The 19798-nt window shown below is 48.3% G+C and overlaps 1 long non-coding RNA gene across 1 annotated transcript; it reads right to left on the reverse strand.

Moving 5' to 3' along the window:
* Positions 1-1413: 1413 nt before the first annotated feature.
* On the reverse strand, positions 1414-19757 carry LOC306640681. The gene is made up of 3 exons (XR_013757858.1): positions 16767-19757; positions 14394-14458; positions 1414-2052 (listed from the first exon to the last, which is right to left on the reverse strand). It is a non-coding gene; the product is annotated as an uncharacterized lncRNA (long non-coding RNA).
* Positions 19758-19798: the final 41 nt, after the last annotated feature.

Here is a 19798-nt window from a genome sequence, read left to right on the forward strand (position 1 = left end):
CTGGCTATCTAATCTCCATCCTCTTGTTAAATTTTCTCTGTCTTATTGGAATGCACTGGACTCATTAATTAATTTCAACTAACAATATATTGGGTAACATTCTGTAGATCACTCAAAAGAAGTGTCAGACTTGAACCCTGATTGAGATACAGAAAGTCGCCTACATGACCCAGATCACATGGCCAAAGAGAAGAAAATGTGAGAGCAAAACTGTCTTTGGAACCTAAAAGGCTCCAGAGATTGCAGAGTGTGGATCACAATGGGTGGTTCTGTTCTTGTGCATATATCTTTGCAGCCTGCAACCTGCAGTTTAGACCTGGACAGACAAACATGTCTGCTCCTCCTCTGGAACTACCCCAGCATTTCCCCTACCAGGTCTCCTGCACAGTCTGATTCCCCAGGGAGAGCTGCTCCAAGGGGCTGGGTTAGAGCCTGGGCCCCCCAGGACAGCTGGCTGACAGGGTCCCTATGGACTCTCAGGGTTGGACCCAGGCGTCCAGGAGGCAGGTGATACAGGAGCCTGTGACAGTTGGTCCCTAGATTCCTCACCCAGTGGCGCCAGCTCTGGTTTCTGGCTGGGGCGGGGTGGGGGCAGGGGCAGCTGGAGCCAGGAGGGACTGGGTGCTCTCCTGGCTGGTGTGTGCATGCATATGTGCACATATGTGTATGTGTGCATGTAGGCGGTAAACATGACTCCAGTGGGTTGTGGAGGGTGATTTTTTCCTTCTGTCTCTGTTCCAGGCACTGTGTGCTAGGTATGAGAAGGGGATTCTGAAGGACAAAACCCAGTCTGGCACAGATGAATTGATGGACAAAATGTATAGAACAGAATATTCTATATAGACTGTCAGAGATGGAATAGATATTGAATAGGTTATGGGCATGGTGATAATCCCAACAATTCAGGAGGCTGAAGCAGGAGGATTGCAAATTCGAAACCAGTCTGAGCAACTTAGCAAAATCCTGTCTCAAAATAAAAAATAAGAAAGCCTGGGGATGTAGCTCAGTGATAAGAGCACCCCTTCGGTCCATCCCCTGTAGGGGGGAGGGGATAGAAGTGAATGAGTGAGTGGGTGAATGAATAGTTCATCCATTATCTCATGGCCTCATTTTACACAGGAGACTAAGACCCAGAGAACTCAGGTCCCGTGACTCCCTTCTGCCTTTTGCTCCATCATACTTCCTTTTCAGGAAAGAGAAGAGGAAGTCAGAGAGAGGGTAGGAAGGGACTTCCATTTCCTGAATGCCTGTTTGGTGCAGGTACTTTGCTCAGCTTTTTCAGACTTCATAGCATTTAATCTTCATAACTCCTTAAAGCTAGAATTGCTGTCTCTGCTTCACATAAGAGACCTGAGTCTCAGAGAGGTTAAGTGACTTGTCCAGGTTATACGCTGGTAAGTGGAGACACCAGTGTTCAAAACCAGAGCTTTTTTATTTCAGAGCCGGGGACCCCAGAGGTAGAGAGTGATACCCAGTGAGTGCTTGGAGGCCCTGAAGAGATCAATTGCTGAAGCTGGAGCAGATTGGAGAGGCTTCCTGGATTAAGTATCTGATGTCATCTCTGAAGGATGAATGAGGTTCATTCTAAGGGAGACAACTGGATGGACATCTGGAGCTTGGTGGCAGAGGTGGCCAGGAAGGCTTGCTGGTTAGGTAGGAGGCTAGCTTTTCCAAGACCCTGGAGGGGACGGGTTCAAAGAACATGTTTTTGAACCTTGGCCACCAGATGGCACTGCAGGCCAATTACCAAGAGGGGGCCCCAGGCTGGGTTCTGACACCATGGCCCAAGTGTTTTCCCCTGCTGAGCCAGGGCTCCATGCTCTGCATTCCTCAGGTGTTATCTCAAGCTTCCACCTGGCCCTCTTCTGGCTTCTGATGGACATCCAATATGTGTGGGGCAATCAAGCTATCAGTCTATTACTGATTTATAATGAAAACCCAGGTGCTGGTGGGATTCTAGTGGGGCTGATCAGCTCCTCGGGTCATCTTGAGTCCCTTCCAACTGTTTAGACTGACTTCTTGTCCAGCTCCCTCCTGATTCCCTGGGAGACACTGTTGAGGGAAAAAGTTAAGGAAACAGATATCTGAGTCCAACTAACCTGGGTCTGAAGGGAAATAATAATATCTACCTAATGTTGGGCATGGTGGCACCTGCCTGTAATTCCAGCAAGTGGGGAGGCTGAGGCAGGAGGATCACAAGTTCAAAGCCAGCCTCAGCAACTTAGTGAGGCTCTAAGCAACTCAGTGAGACTCTGTCTCTAAATAAAATACAAAAAAGGGCTGGGGATGTGGCTCAGTGGTTAAGTGCCTTTGGGTTCAATTCCTAGTACCAAAATAAATAAATAGATAGATAGATAAATAAATCTATCTAACAAGAATTTAAATATTTTTCACCAGTCAGTATATATTGAGCACCCACTATGTTGGGCACTGTTTTAGGCATTGGAGAAATACCAGAGAACAAGACATATAAAATGCCTCCTCTTATGGAGCCAATATTCTATGGGGTGGAGGAGAGGCAGACATTAAACAAATTGATAATGTCCTTTCTGGCAGTGAAAATTGCTACAAAGAAAGATAAAATGGGACTGACAACGTAGCTCAGTGGTAGGGTGCTCCCCTAGCATGCAGAAAGCCTGGGTTCTGGAGGCTGAGGCAGGAGGACTGCAAGTTCAGAACCAACCTGCACAATTTAGTGAGACCCTGTCTCAAAATAAAAATAAAAAAGGGCAGGGGTGTAACTCAGTGGTACCCCTTATTCAGCGGTACCACTGAATAAATAAATAAAAATTTTTAAAAGTACAAAAAAAGCAGGATACGAAGGTAGACGAGTTTGAGGTAACTAATTTGGGAAGGATGATCATGTTGTGAGAATTTAACTGAACATATATAAAGCATGTAGCACAGTGCCTACATAGGTTAGCTATTGTTACTATTTCTTCCTTCTTCTGCCGGTACTTCTTCCCTATACTCCCCCTGCCCTGAATTTCCATGCCTCCTTCCAGCAACCCCCTCAGGGAAACAGGTGCTGGCTTGGGAACTGCAAGCCCAATTTCTGGCTCTGTTTCCAACAGTCCAAACTAGCTCCTCCCCCAGCCTCCCCAGCTTCTGGTAAATGACATCACCATGCACCTGGTTGCTCAAGAAATCTGGAGCCATCTCTGAGTCCTCCCTTTCACCTATTTTCCTTCTATCTGACCTAGCAACAAGTTCTCTCTACTAAACCTCAACACATTTCCCAAGAACTGCAGGTGTAGCTTAGTGGTAGAACACTTGTCTAGCATGTGTGCAAGGCCCTGCCTGAATTCAATCCTGAATACCAAACAAGTGAAGAAATAAAAATCCCAAGTCCATTAACTTCCTGCCTCCTGCCACCCTCCTGATGTGAGCGATCTTCACCGTGCCTGAAATTGCCTGTAACTGGTCTCCCTGCCTCTGTCTTTGCCTTGCTCCTGCCTGCTTCAATCCACTCTCCCCACAGCAGTCAGAGAGATCATTTGTAAGAAATCTAGCTGACTGGGTGTGGTGGCACACGCCTATAATACCAGCAACTCAGGAGATTGAGACAGGCCAACCTTCTCAACTAGTGAGGCCCGCACCAACTTAGTGAGACCCTGTCTCAAAATGAAAAATAAAAAAGGACTGGGGATGTGGCTTAGTGGCAAAGCACTCCTGGGTTAAATTACTAGTACCCAAAGAAATAAATAAAAGAAATCTAACTGGGTGTGGTGACCCATGTCTGTCATTCCAGGGATTCTAAAGGTTGAGGCAGGAGGATCCCAAGTTCGAGGCTAGCCTAGGTAAGTTAGTGACACTCTATCTCAAAATTTAAATAAAAAGGGGGTGCTGTAGCTCATTGGCAGAGTGCTTGCCTAGCATGTGTGAGGCACTGGGTTCAATCTTCAGCACCGCATATAAATAAGAGAATAAAATAAAGGCATTGTGTCCATTTACAAATAATAATAAAAAATATATAAAAAGGACTGGCGATTATAGCCCAGTGGTAGAGTGCCCCTGAGTGCAATGCCCAATACTGCTGAAAAATAAATTTAAAAAATCTACTCATGAAACCCTCTTGCTTGAAACCTTGTATTAGTTTTCCTTTGTCATTAGATTCAGATTCCTTCATGTAGTTATAATGTTCTTCATGATCTGGCCCTTGTCCACCTGTCCAGCTGATTTTAACCTCCCTCCCATTACTCCACCCTTCACCTGGATAGGATAGCAATCATTCATCTTGCAGGACCCCATTTGATGTCATTTTTTCCCCCAGAAATCTCCCCTGGTTACTTTTGGATGTCTTACCCTTCATGACACTATACTATAACTCTCCATGCTTTTTTTTTTTTTTTGGTACAGGGATTGAACCTAGAGGCACTTAACCACTGAGCCTCCTTCCCAGCCCCCCGCCCCCGGTTTTTTTTTTCTTTTTGTATTTTATTTAGAGACAGGGTCTCACTGAGTTGCTTAGGGCCTCACTAAATTGCTGAGACTGGCTTTGAACTCGAGATCCTCATGCCTCAGACTCCTGAGCCACTGGAATTACAGGCATGGTCCACTGCACCCGGCCTCTATTTATGTTTGTTACCCCAATATTTTAGAAACTCACTGAGGACCAGGACTGGGTCTAGTCTACTCCTGTGTTCCCAAAGCCTGGCACACAGTAGGTGCTCAATAAATGTTTGTTGTTTGGAAGTTGTGCCTGTTCATCTATGCCTTCCACACCCGCAACACACACCACCAAATATTCAACTTCTCCCTCTGCTTTCTACCATACCTCCCATTCCCACACCCTGCTCCACCTCTTCCCTCCCTTTCCCACCTAACCCCTCACGCCCCTCCTCAACTGGCCCCCAGGGGGTGCTATCTGCTCGAGGGTTGGCATATACTGTCATTGGATTCCTCACTTTCCACACCTAGACTGGGGCTCAGGAATGCAATCCTTGTGCTAACTTACTGACATGGCTTTTGGCTGGTGGCCCAGCAAGTATCTCCAAACATGTAGACCCCTCCTCTCTGGCAGAATGAGACTTGCACAAAGAATGCATGGCTTGCAAGCTCCTGCCAGGCCTTCAGCTCTCTAGGCCTTTCGCTTGCTTTCCCTCGGTCTTGAAAGCTCTCCCTCATCTCTCACTCACCCTTCAGACCTGGGTCATGTCCTCTGAAGAGCCTTCCTGGCCATGCTGATGGATGTGGGTGGGATCAGGCTTCAGCACCCAGTATTTGCCCCTGTTGGTAATTAGCCCACAGTGTTCAAAGCCAGTTTCCATGTTCTGCATGCTACTCCAGACTGAAAGCTCTTCCAGGACAGTGGCTGTTTCTCCAAAGCCTAACACAGAGGTGGCACTTGGCACATTATATGATGATAATAATAATTATTATTAATTTTTTTATTTTTTATTTTTGGTACTTGGGATTGAAGCCAAGGGACACTCTAGCACTAAGCTAGATCCTTAGCCCTTTTCCTTTTCTCTTTTTGGTATTGGGTTCAAGTACTGGGACTTGAACCCAGGGCCTCACATATGCTATGTGTGTGCTCTACCACTGGGTTACATCCCCAGTCCTTATTTTCTATTTTGGACAGGTTTCTCTAAATTGCCAAGGCTGACCTCAAACTTGAGATCTTCCTGCCTCAACCTCTGGAGTCACTGGGGTTATAAGTGTATGCTACCACTCCTGGCTGCAAATTTGTCAAATCAATGATTGATTGAAATAATCAAAGAAAAAAGAAAGCATGTAATTCTGAATAAGTCATTTCCTCTTCTGTAAAGTTGGCACAGGAGAATGTAGAACTATTATGCTGGTAAATGTTTAATAACAGCGGGGTTGGGGAAGGTGGTGCTGGGGTTGTGGCTCAGTGGTAGAGCGCTTACCTAGCACATGTGAGGCACTGGGTTCAATTCTAAGCACCACAAATTAAAAAAAAAAAAAAAAAAAGATATGTGTCCATCTACAATTAAAAATATTGGGGAAAAAGGAGGAGTGGGAGAAAGCTGTGATTTGTGGCAAATATGAATCTAGTGTGAATCCTCTCACTATGGCTGATTTCAATATGCACTGGGCTTTCTCTAGCAGGTACAGCTACCTCCAGTTCCCCACTGCAGGTGAAGATGGTCTCCAAGTCACTTTTATTTATTATTAATTAATTAATTAATTAATTTAGAAGCATTGGGGATTGAGCCGGGTGTGGTGGCATAAGTCTATAATCCCAGAAGCTCAGGAGACTGAGGCACAGGAAAATCATGAGTTCAGAGCCAGCCTTAGCAACTTAGTGAGGCTCTAAGCAACTCAGTGAAACCCCGTCTCTAAATAAAATACAAAAAGGACTGGGGATGTGGCTCAGTGGTTAAGGGCCCCTTTATTCAATCCCCAGTACAAAAGAAAAAAAAAAAAAAATTAGTACTGGGGATTGAACCCAGGGATACTCTGTCCAGTGCTATATCCTTAGCCACTTAATTTTTTTTTTTTTTTTTTTTTTTACTTTTGAGATTAGGGTCTTGCTAAATTGGTGAGGCTGGCCTCCAACTTGCAATCCTCCAGCCCCAGCTGGAATTACAGGCATGCACCACCACACCTGGGTCCCTGGAGGTGCTTTTCTAGTTTCACCTTCTTGTGCTAGTCTCCATCCCAGCTCCCCAAGGAGCCCAGGGTTAGAGGTCAGGCTGTTTCACACTTTCATTACCTCCCCAGACCTCCAATTATTTCTTGTATCCAGTCCCAGAAGTTGGAGACTTATTGCCAGTGTCCTAGAGGCACTTCCATGCCCTTCCAGATTAATTGCCTCTCTCAGGCAGTCTTCACAGACTACTCATGACCTACTGGTTGATCTACTCATGATAGTTAGACCTTTGCTAAGGAACTACCTACTCTGGCCTCCCTGCATTTCTATGCCCCAACTTTCCACATTGCTTGGGGCTACCAGTGAGTAGGAGCTATGTCCAATCTCAGTTTTTATCTTGTTTGACTTCTGACCTCCGAGCCTTCGGTGCCTCCTTCTCAGAATTTCTGCTTCTACTGAGGATGTAGCTTACTAGTGAAATACTTGCCTAACATGTGCTAAGGCCCTGGGTTCAATCCCCATACTACAAGAAGAAGAAAGATTATTTATTTCCTCCCTAGATTTTCTGTTACCTGCCTAAGTACTTTTTGGTCTCCTTCAATCATTTCTTCTCCTTTGTCCGTTCAGCCAACCGTTTCAGTCCTGGAAACACTTTCTCCACCCGACTTTTTAAGCAGGAGCTCGTAGTCAGACAAGGAACCTGCCTACTACCTGTGAGCCCTCTACAGATTCCTTAGCACCTCTGAACCTGTTTTCCCCATCTATAAAATGAAGATAATAGTAGCAATTACCTCAAGGGGTTGTTGTACAATTAGTGGGGAAAAGCTTTTAAAGTACTGACATAGCATCTAGTACACAGAAAGTGCTTAATAAATATTGGTTGTTATTATTCTGGATTCAGCTTAATCATCCCTTCCATAACAGCAGGCTGGGTCAGGTACAATCCCTGACCCCTGAATTTCCCCTTTTGAGAACTTTTACCACTTTAAAATGTTTGTGTGTGTGTGTGTGTTTTCTAGAACTGGAAATTGAACCCCCATGGCGCCACCACTGATACAGCCCCAGCCCTATTTTATTTTCATTTATTTATTTTTGGTACTGAACTTGAACCAGGGGCACTGAGCCACAGCTCCAGCAGTTTTTGTTTGTTTTTAATGTCTTATTTTGGAACAGGGTCTTACTAAATTGCTTAGGGCCTTGCTAAATTGCTGAGGCTGGCCTTGAACTTGGGATCCTCCTACCTCAACCACCTGAGTCGTTGGAATTACAGACCTGCACCACCGCTCCCTGCTCCTTTTTATATTTTATTTTCGGATTGGTCTCCAATTTGCCCAGGTTGGCCTTGAACTTGCGATCCTCCTGCCTCACCCTCCTGCCTCACCCTCCTGAGTTGCTGGAATTACAGGTGTGCACATCACACCCGGCAAATTTTATCACTTGTTCCACGAGAATACACAGACAGTACTGAGTAAACACTTGTGAATAAATGAGTGAGCAAAGGATATGGATAACTATCTCCCCTAAAAGGACACGTGGCCAGGGCCTTCTGACACTCAGGGTTCCTAGACACGCCCACCGGGAAGAAGGTGGGGCTGATCCCGGGTCCCCCAGCAGGTGGCGCCAGCGCCCGTCGGTCTCTTCCCGTGGCCACCTCCCTTGCCCTGACTGATGATTTCACACCCCAACCCTGAGTGGTCTAAACTGGTGCTGGAGAAATGGGGTACTGATGCCCGAGCAAGGGTCCAGATCCAAGGCAGCTGGGGCTGACTCCCTCATTCCTCTTGGAAAGATCTTTTTCCTTTTTCTTTTTTCTTTTTTCTTTTTTCTTTTTTTTTTTTTTTTTACCGTACTAGGGATTGCACCTACTGGTACTCAACCACTGAGCTACACCCCAGCCTTTTTTATTTTTTTTTAATTTTGAGAAAGGGTCTCACTAAATTGCCTAGGTTGTCCTTGAACTTGCAGTCCTCCTGTTTCAGCATCCCTAGTCGCTGGGATTACAGGCATGCACCTCCTCACCCCTCTGGAAAGATGTTTCCCTATGAGGTTCCCAGAGGAACTTGGAAGGAAAGGGAGTTGGGGGCCATAACAGAGGAGGAAAGAGGCCCACCTGAGGGATTGTGGGTGCAGACCATGAGAGTTATGATGAGACTGGTGTTCTCTTGGGGACATAAAATTAGAGACAGTTAAATCAATCAAGAGTCAAAAGCTGAGATCTAGGAACCACAGTGTGGGAGGCCATGCGGTGAAATCAATCAGCCAAAGAGGAAGGGAGGCCTGGTTTCCATGACAATGGTAGTGTTTGTGGCAAGCTGGGGACTCCTGGGTCCCCAGGGCCCATGAGCAGTGATTCATCACAGGAAAGGGAAGGCTGCAGAGGGACCTGGTGCTGGGGACCGGATGCCCTGTGGCTCCTGCACTCTCCCAACCCTGGCCCCTGGGCTTCTGCTGTGCCTGGGTAGGGAACTGAAGGATGGAGGAACTGAGCCCCCACAAGGCGTACACCCTCTGTTCCACACATACATGCACATCTCACTTATTGCTCACAACATCCTTATGGAAATACGGTTATCCCCCATTTTATAGAAAAGTGTCACTCTTGCTCATGGTGACATTAGGTAGGTATATGAATGGCAGAAACAGGATTAGAACACAAGATAGCCTAACTCAAAGCACTCTTGGGAAGACCCAGAAAGCAGAAAAGGATGAAAAGGAACATAGAGTATAGCTAAGATCCCAGAGGATGTGGAGAAAGGATCCTTCCATCTCTCCCAGCCTCCCTTGCCTGCCTGTCCTGTGTGAGCTCAACATTGATAGGGAGATTGGCAAACTATCTTTCTGATGTAGACAAGAAACTGTATCCGGCCTACTTTCTATTTTCCTTCAAGACCAAGAAAATAGGCCCCAACAGCATCCCTTTTCACTCTCTTTCCTGGTCCTGAGTATAGGAATGTGTGTGACTCTGTGTGTGTGTGTGTGTGTGTGTGTGTGTGTGTGTGTGTGTGTGTGAGAGAGAGAGAGACAGAGAGACAGAGAGAGAGAGAGAGAGAGAGACAGAGAGACAGAGAAAGAGAGAGAATTATTATAATCATTATATCTGCTTACCCTCAAACTCCTAACCCCTAATGGAACTGGGAGTTCCCAGCCTCTTCTAGACCCTATTAGAATAGTTTCACTCTTGTTCAGCTGTGCCCCCCCCACTGCCAGTTTCAGTACAAAAGGGGTATCCCCATCACCCTACACTAGGCCTCGATGACATGCGAGAGGGAAATCCAACCCCTCATCCTCCTTCTCTTGCAGCAGAATGAATGGAGGTTGGAAGGGCCTTAAAAATCTTCCAGCCTGAAGGAATGGGGAATGTGGCTCAGTGGTGGAGTTATTGCTTGGTATGGGTTAAGGCCTGGGTTCAATCCCCAGCATGGGATAAAACAACAAAAAAGAGTAAAGAAATCCTTCCTCCAGTCTGGTTCCTCTTGCTTTGTGGATGTGGAAACCGAGGCCCACAGGAAGACAGGGATTTTTTTTTTTTTTTTTTTTTTTTAAATAATGTTGTAGGAGCTGGGGATTGAACCCAGGAGTTTGTGTTTACAAGGCAAGCACTCTACCAACTGAGCTATATTCATAGACCTGATTTTTTTTTTTCCAGAGTTACCATTCAAGTTGATGGAAGAGTGAACTAGATTCCCTGCTTGCAGCTTCCAAGTCCTGTCATCCCAGAAAGAACTTTTTAATTTGGTGCTGGATTCTCTCTAGAACAGAAACAGGCACATGAGCAGAGAGAGAAAAAGTAGATTAAATGGGACAACCTGGCATTGTGTAGCATGTGGAAAGAAGGTGCCCAATTCATGCCCCACCTGTCAACCATGTTCCATCAGGAGTCATGGAGGTAAACCAGGCGCAGTGGTGCACACCTGTAATCTCAGCAACTTGGGAGGCTGAGGCAAATACTTGTGGAGTGGTATGAATGTTGTTGGTTGTCACGGAAGGCAAGTCGTGTCTAGTGGGACCTGAGATAGCTGCCATATGGTCTACAAGTAGGGGATAAACCAAGGTGCTCAGCCTTTGATCTTTGGGAGAGTAAGAGAAGAGTATGAACTGTCAACATGCCCCATACTTTCTCAATCCTCCTTCCTGGGGATGGAGGGAGGTGGGCAGCAGGTTCCTGCAGACCCCGGGGAGGGCCCAGAGGCTGTGGGAAGCTGAGCACTAATTAGCACTGGCTCCCTAATTGGGCTTAATTGCCTCCTTGTGATCAGCAATTAGGAGGCTGCATCAATTAGCATAGGGAGGGTGACAGCTCAGCTGGGACTGGTCAGGGCTCCCCTTGGGAAGGGAGGGAAGTAGAGGAAGGATGGCCTCCTAGGGGGATTGCCCCACTGCCCAGCCCTTTCCACCCCCATGATGGAGGAGACCTGGACCCTCCAGCCTTCTCCTGCATTGCAGCTTCTCTGACTTCAGTTTACCCACTTTTACAAGCTCTCTGACTTTTCTGTCCAGTAGAAACCTGGGGTCTGGGTCTGGCTCCACCACTAGCTTCTTTGTGATTTTGGTTTTGATGGCCGTGGGGTCAAGGTTGGGAATGTAGGCTTTGAAGCCAGGTCTTTAGGATTTGAATCCCAGACTTATCATTCCTTGGTTGTGTGATGCTGACCCTCAGTGCTTTGCTTTTTCACCTGAATCAGAGAGCTGATGATGGTCCCTGTCGTGCTGGGCTATGGTGAGATCAGTTGAACACACACTATTCACAACAGTGACTGACACTGCAAACACTCAATAACTATTAGCTGTATTGTAATTCCCACTCCAAACTCAGCTTCTTCATCTATAAAATGACAGATCAAAAAGTTTTTTTTTTAATTGAAAAATTCCCATCTTACCCCAGAACAATCACTAAATCAAAATACCTACTATTTTGGTCATTGACAGGTTTTTTGTGTGTGAAAGTAAGTGTGGTGCTGGGGATGGAACCCAGGGCCTACCAACACACACGTCCCTGTTCTACCTCTGAACCACTCCTTTAGCACCGCCTTTGGCAGTTTTTTGTTTGTTTGTTTGTTTGTTTGTTTCCTTTTTAGCTTTGTTCTGTTTGGCACTGGGAATTCAATCCAGGGGCACTTTACCTCTGAACTACATCCCCAGTTCTTTTTATTTTGAGACAGGTTCTGACCAAATTGCTGAGGCTGACCTTGAACTTGTGATCTTCCTGCCTCAGCCTCCCAAGTGGCAGGGATTATAGGTGTGCACCCCCTTGCCCAGCTTCCACTGGCAGTTTTGAAAGCCCTCTCCCTGGAGAAATTTTGATGCCCAATGAGGTTTGAGACCACTGAATGGATGGTCTCAAAAGGTTCCCCCAGCCTGGCACAGCTCTTCTATGCCCTGTGCCACACTGGACCCCTCTGCCTGTCCCTCAGAGGAACTGCAGTGTGGACAAGAGGCATTACCACCTGTGTGGCTGAAAACAGTTCTTCTCACTCATTTGGAGTGAGTGAAAATAATGCCCTTGCTATGCTCACCTCCCAGGGCTTCCTGGAGATTATGTTTTACTAGGGATAGGAACTGCTATAAAGGTAGGCAATTATATTGTTTCTTCCCTTGATAAACATTTATTGAAGGCCTAGCATATATTCCGTCTCCTTTACCCACAATTGACTATGGAATTACAAACTCCTGGAAAGATCCACCTCCAACCATCAGATAAGTTAAGTCTTTGGGCCAACCTCTTTTTTTGTTGTAGCTCCTGCTTGGAACCAAATGAGCCAATGAATGGAAAGATCCTAGAACAAGCCCTGACACACAGGTAGCTCTCATTATTATTGTTATTGTGACTATGCCTCAGGCTGTGAGCCCAGAGAGGCCTGTTGCAGTGCACACAAGGAGCTCAAATGAATGAAGGCAGTAAGGGGAAACACGGAGAGGTGAGGCTGGAAGTAGGTGATGAACAGCGAATTGTGTGGGGAAAGTAGAGAGAGAACTTGAGCCCCTTCAGGGGGCTGGTTCATGAGGGAGCTGTGAGGAAGATGCTCAGCTCAGATGTGTATTGATAGGGCCAGGTATGGTGGCGCACGCCTGTAAGCCCAGCGGCTAGGGAGGCTGAGATAGGAAGATCGTGAGTTCAAAGCCAGCCTCAGCAACTTAGCGAGAGCCTGCCTCTAAATAAAATACAAAAAGGGGGCTGGGGATATAGCTCAGTTGATAGAGTACCTGCCTCGTATGCAGAAGGTCCTGGGTTCAAGCCCCAGCACCACACACACACACACACACAAATATATATATATATATGTATATATGTATATATATATATATATATGTATATATATATAAAAGGGCTGGGGATATGGATCGGTGGCCAACCACCCCTGGTTTCAATCCTTGGTACCAAAAAAACCCTATAAATGTGCATTGAGTTCTTAACACACATCAGGGGCTGTGCTGGGTGCTAGAAATACAGAAGACCAAATCCACAAAACCTTAACCCTCAAGGAGGTTCCCTAATGGGAGAAGACATGTATATAGGACATGTATATAAATAGTATCACTATTATGTGGCAAGGGGTATGGAGGCTCAGTGGGGACACCCGATTCAGGCACTTTTCGATGAGCCTGGAGAATGGGTAGAAGTTGACCAAAGGGCAAAGTACACGCCAAGTCCAGGAAGGTTGCCTTAGAAGAAGCAAGAGAGGTCAGAATTGCTGGCATTTAGAGGGCAAGGGATGGGGCTGGTGCTGCAGGCTTTACAAGTCAGGTCATGGAATTTGGAGTGTATCCCAAATACAACGGAGATCCACTTTTGGTTTGAAGTCTTGTGGAAACATGACATGGTTTTCTTTTGGAAAGATCATCTCTGGTTTGGGGGCAGGGGGGAAGGATGAGACAGAAGCAAGAGTGGAGGCCTCTGCGAGGAGGGAGGTGCCTGCAGGCATCCAAGTGACTGATGGTGCTCAGAACAGGGAGCTGAAGGCAGAGCTCTAAGGGAGAGAGACTTTGTAGGAAGATCCACAGGACTTGGGGGATCCTTGGCTATGGGAGATGGAGAAAGTAAGTCTGAGGAAGCTGAGTGGGACCAGGATGGTGTTGGGGAGACAGAAGAACTCCATCTGGGACTGGGGATGTGGCTCAGTGGTAGAGCACATGCCTAGCATGAGCAATCTGCAGCACTCCAAAAAAGAACTCCATCCGGGACATCAAAGAGGGATGGCAAATGATAGAGCTTGACACTCACTTGGAAAGCTTGGGGTCCTCCTCTAAGAAATGTCAAGAGTGGAGGGCTGCTCACCCTTAGCCTGGTATCAGGCCCTCCCTCTTCCTAGCCTCTCTGGAATAGGCTGGGAATTCCTGGCCCAGAGACACCCTGTTAAGGCAGGCTTTCCTGGATCCTCCCCAGCTCCCAGGGAGGCACACACCTGTGTGGCTGCTCCGTGGTGACTTGTGTTGGGAGGGGCATTGGAGGTGAGTGAGTTCAGGGGAGCTTCCACTCCAAACTTCTGGGGCCTCTGGCCTTAGTTGTAGCTTGGTTCCAAGAAAGAAAACAGGAAAGGAACTCTCTGGGCCTGGAGCACACAGGGAGCAGGGTGCCATGGACGAGCTATGGACATGGTAGGCAGAGCACCCACCTTCAGTCTTGATCTTATACCCTTTGGTTGGGAGACTGGGAGCGCCATAGGGTTCATTCTTGTCTTACCACTGTACCTTCAAGATGGTTTGGTTTGGGTGGTGGTCACATGACTGTACTTTTCTACCGCCACCCTTGAGTGTCAACGTAGACAGGTAGAATTCTCCCCCACCAGTTCCACAGTGGGAGAATTACCCCACCCTTGTCTGCCCGCCCAGCACACACCTCCGTTTCCAGCTCAACTCGAAGTGCTTCTCAGCCTTCTTCAGCCAGTTCCTTGCCCTCCTCCTCTGTGAAAATGTGACTTGAATTAACTCTTGGGAGAAAAATCACAGAAACCAGGAAAGGGGGGGCCCTGGGGAGGGGGCAGTGAGTCACGTTTCCATGTGTATTTTTCAAACTTTCCAATGGAAGTTTGGAAAACAACAGCCTTTTGGTTGCCAGCATGGACCTGCCTCTCCAGCATGGAGTTCTGTGTTCTGTTTCTCCCCCCACTCACTTCTCCTTCTGGACTTGTGCTGTTTTAGGGGTGTTGGGAAGTCTTTCCTGTGGTATAGCTTTAGTCTCTTCTCTGTTCATTTCATCTATCCCTGCTTCCAGGTGGATCCATGGAGACTGCAGCAGCAGAATTGGGGACTTTGTCCCTACAGTTATTCTGGCCAATTCTCCAACACCTGAGAATTTCCACTGGTGCCAGGAAGTCCCAGGCTCTAGAAACCTCTTCTTACCCCTGCAGTCCCTCCTGCCTCTGCATTCCAATTTGCAGAGGGGCCCATGGCTAAGGGTGGGAACCTGTGGACCCACAGGGAGAGGCTCTACAGAGTAGAGGCCTCACCCTGAGGAGATGGACAAGGAAGAGAACATGGGGGCGGGGGGAGAAGAACATTATGGCATGTCCTTTCTGTGTTCTGGGCCCTGGGCCACACTCTTGGCACATCTGGTATGAGGTACTCCTCCTGCAGCCCCGGGGAGAGGTGTCAGGATCCCCATTTTGCATACAGAAAACCAGGTTGGGTCAGAGAAATGGGTGGGAACCTTGAGGATGATAAGCAGGAAAGGAAGATCATGGCCCTAGCCAGCCCCTCCTCGAAGGCCCTGAGCACTTGAACCATCCCTTCGTCTGCTTCCTTTGGGTAGGATGAAAGGGTTCTGGACTAGCTCTCCCTCTCCCCTGCTCCCTCTCCAGGGGGATACACCCTCCCAGTTTCTGACTAATCCTTTCCAGCTGCAGTGGCACATCCTGCCCTTGCTGTGCCCATGCCAGAGACAACCCACATCACATGGGACACATCTGGCTCCATTTGAGCACAGCCCACTCTTCCCTCCCTTGTTCTTCTCCCTCCTCTGCCCAGGGGCCAGAATGGGGAGTGCCCCTCAGAACCCTCTTCTCTGGCTCCACCAGTCCTGCTCCCCTCCCGTTTTGAACCTCCTAATAGCGTCACTCCTTTCCCTCCCACTCAGCCTCCATTCCCTGGACATTTTGGCTGTGTCCTTCACTGCCCCCTCCCTCATGAATCCTGACATCTTGGCCCCACCCCTTCCCAGTCCCCACTGAACAGTGGATTGAGAAGGTGGTTTTTTGCAAGGCCTGAGTCTCCAGAGCTGTCCCAGGGTAGGGGCAAGGCCTGGCAGCACAGGGATTGAATTCCCCCTAGCTCAATCTTCTGACCTGTTGCCACCTGGGCTTGGGAGGGGAGTGGAGGAGACCCCAAGATGTATGTGCATGAACTGGTATAGCTGAGCGGGCAGGGCGTGGTTGAGGGGTTGAGGAGAGCGCCTTGACTCACCCTCTCTAGGCTGTCTTTTGTGAGGGATGGGAGGAGCCTGGAAGGGCCTCTAGCTACTGGCCTTGCTCCTCCTTCCTGCTTAGCAACCGTTGTCATCGGGTAAATATTTGCCCCACCAGGATCTGGCACTGGAACATGGACATCAGCCAGAGTAGTTGCCCCCCTCCTCAATCCCTGGACCTATTTCTGCCCATCTCCCCACTTCAGGGCTCCCCAGCCTGGACTCCAGATGTGGTCCCCAACCCCTCCCTCACAGAAGACTTCCTCCCTAGCCTCCTCCCTTTCCCCACTCATCTCTCCTTCATTCCCACTCTGTGCTCAACTCGTTCTAGTCCACCCCCCTCATACCCATTCACTACAGAACCTGAGCAAGGGCCACCCCTAAGCTAGACAGATCCTCTGCCTCTCCCCCACCACAGATTTCTGGGAGCCCAGCCTGGCTGTGACTCCTAGAAAATTGTTGGTGCTCATTGAGCCCCTGGACCTCACCCCTTTCTACCAACAGGAAATATGCCTCTCACCTCTAAACCTTAGCTTTACTCCATGAAACCCCAGGGGGAGTAATGTTTTGCTGGAAGCCATTCTCCATCCTCAGGCCAGGAAGCTCCCTGTCAGCAAGTCAGCACCATTTTTACCTTCTCTGGGGTAGGATTGAGGGGACCAAGGTCAAGAGGAAACAGATACCCTCTCGCCCCTTCCTGGGCAGCCTGACAGAACAGGGTTGGAGAGTTTGCCAGCTTCAGCTCTGCATCCTGTCTCTCCTGGCCAGGTCCCTGCCACCCCTCTCCTCCTCTAGTAGTTTTCTCATTACCTGTCATTGTGATGAAGAACCCCTCAGGGGTCAGGACCAAAGTGAGGTGCACTCTCTGGCTGCCCTATAAGCAATGAGCTCCCTGGACAAAGAGGGCTAATGGGGGTGCTCCTCTAGGGCGGGTCTGTGGGCTGGCTTAGAAATAGCAGAAGGGGAATCTGGGGAGTTAGACTAATTCTGGTCTAGAAGGGCGGGGGGGGGGGGGGGGGGGATGTTGGGCTGTGCAATGCTCTGACTCCTCCCAGGTCTAAAGTGCTAGCTTCTAGGCAGTGTTGAAACACTGGTCTAAGCACAGCAGTCCCTTCCCCATCCCATGGGGCTTCCTGATGGCCCAGAGAACCTGCTCATCCCCTTGCCCCACTTGCCAGCTCCTCCTCCCAACTTCTCCACAAAGTGCCCCTTGCTCCACCCTATCCCACCCATCAGGAAACCTCCAAGGCCCTCCTTGCTGAGACTTTGCACTCCCAGTTGCCCCCTGGCCTGAATGCCAGGGTAGAGGTTTCAACAGGACTTTGAGGAACTTGGGGGCTACTGAAGCTGAAGACAAGGGCAGATTTGCCACTGAGCTGGGGAAGGTGAAACTTCAGGGCCTCTCAGCCACAAAGACCATATGGCTTCTTTTTAGAGCCATATGTCTTTGTGAAATCCGCAGATCTGATTATAGCTCCTTCCCTGGTTCGTGGGGATCGAATCCAAGTCCTCTTGCAAGGTAGGCAAGCACTCTACCGCTGAGCTTCCTCTCCAGCCCTTATTTTGAGACAGTGGCGCTGTTGTCCAGGCTGGTCTCAAACTTGTGATCCTTCTGCCTCACGCTCCCGATTCGCTGGGATGACAGGCATGCACCGCCACCACCATGCCCGGTCCCTGGTTGTATTTCTTCGAGGGCCTCCCCACAAAACTGTATGTGCTTTAGGTAGGATGGCCAGTCATCCCGATTTTAGCATTAAACGTCCCTTCCCCTGGGAAATCCCTATCTCGAGCAGACCAAACAATTGTCCATCCTACTTTCAGATCCCACAAACATGTGGTCCACACCTGGACGCAAATGAACGAGAAAAAGAATTATTTTCTGCCTTCCTTCCCGCAAGCGTGGGGACTTGGGGGGGAGGGGACCCTTTTCTCCAACTCCAGTCCTAGAGTTGTGGAGCTTCTGTTTGTTTCCTTGGCAACAGGGAAAGGAAACCCCCATTTAGGAGGCCGGGGAGGCCCCAGCAACCACACACACAGATACACACAGACTCACATGCGGCCGCCCACACGCAGCCGCCTGCGTCAGCATCAGCCTTCAGCGCCGCGGCCTCCGGGGTGTGGAGCGGGAGGTACCCTTGCAGGAGCGGAGCCAAACAGCCCGCCTGCATGGATTTGCCTGAGGACGCAGGCGACCACATGACCCCGCCCACGCCTCAGGCGCCCCGCCCATTTCCACCCCTAATCCCCGTAGGTGGTGAGGGGCCAAAATGCAGGAAAAGATGGCATCGTTGGATGTCGTGCAACCCGCTGTCTGGTTTCTGTTTACTCTAGACTGGTGTGCATTGTAGCAGTTTTGTGTATTGTGGTGAGTGTTGTGACAGTTTAGGAAGCTCAAGGCGACAGTTTAGAGTAGCCATCTCCGCCCAGTAGTGTGTGGAAGGTGGTTTGGAATGGAGCTCCTGGGCAGGCCCTGGGACTTAATGTTAGACGGGGTTCCTTGCAGTTTGGACTAAAGAGAGAAACCTAGGGTCTGGAGCCTACTTCTGTCACCTGTCAGGTATGTGGCCTGGAGCAAATAAGTTAACTTGTCCAAGTCCCGGTCTCTTTATCTGTAATAGGGGGATATGGTATTTGCTAGTGCTCCTCAAAGAGATTTGAAAAGGCGAAGGTAAAATCTTTGTGAAAGATTTTACCAGGGAGACACTTGCACAGGTTCGAGGTGTGAGGGGTTGGTTCTCTACTCTTCATCCAGCTGGCCCTTCTGCCTTGGAGCAGTGAGTTCATCGGATGCCTCCCACATCACAGGAACAGCAATGCCCATCCCTTGGGGTGAATTGGCTCCTTAAAATCAGTCCAGCTAGCAAGGCCTTAAGCAACTTAGTGAGACTCTGTCTCAAAATAAAAAAATAAGAAAAGGACTGGGGATGTGATCCAGTGATTAAGGCCTCTGGGTTCAATCACTAGTAGAAAAAAATAAATAAAATAAAAATTGTCCAGCCTCTGCCCTGTTGCCTATAGTATCGTGACACCAGGTCAGAGCCCTATTTGAATGATCTGGCCCTGCCTGGCTGTGTGACCTTGGATGAATTTTCCTCCTCTGACCTCAGAAACCTGCTAAAAAGAGAAGGACTAATTGGTCAGATCCCTGGGGGACTCCTGGAAGAGGGAGGTCAAGGGATTACCACACAGAGACCCTCAACTTTCCAAATAGAGACTCTGCCACTGTCATTTAGGTTATTGTTTTTGTTTTTGGTGAAATTTCATTTGAATGAGGGGTTCTCTGGCTTTACAAATATTTGTCAATCATTTGCTCCTTTTAATGGTCTCTTGGCACCCTCCCCTCCAATCAGCAAAAGCCTGTATCTTTCCTCTTTGCTGAGTATGAGTGGGAAGAAGGCTGTGTTTACTTCAATCTAATTACTCAGCCTCTCAGAGTTTTAGGTTCCTGGCATATAAAGTACAGGTAATAATACCTATCTTATTAGGTGAAGGTGAAGATTAAATGGGACCTACCTCCTCTCTGCCAGGCACATGGCAGCAACTTAAAGAATGGGTGAGGTCTTCCACTATCAAGGTTATAACTATCACCTGCACACTAATGACTCAGCACTTCAACAATGTTTAATACCAGACCCTATCATCAAAGGAGGATTAGGACAAGGACCGTCCATCAAGAACTCACTTGTGCCAGATCTGGTGGCCACACCTGTAACCCTAGTGACTCAGGAGGCTAAGGCAGGAGGATCACAAATTTGAGGCCCACCTCAGTGACTTAGTGAGATCCTAAGCAACTTAGCAAGACCCTGTCTCAAAAAAAAAAAAAAAAAAAAAAAAAAAAAAAG

This window comes from Sciurus vulgaris (assembly GCF_902686455.1).
Source record: "Sciurus vulgaris genome assembly, chromosome: 1".
Lineage (NCBI taxonomy): Eukaryota > Metazoa > Chordata > Mammalia > Rodentia > Sciuridae > Sciurus > Sciurus vulgaris.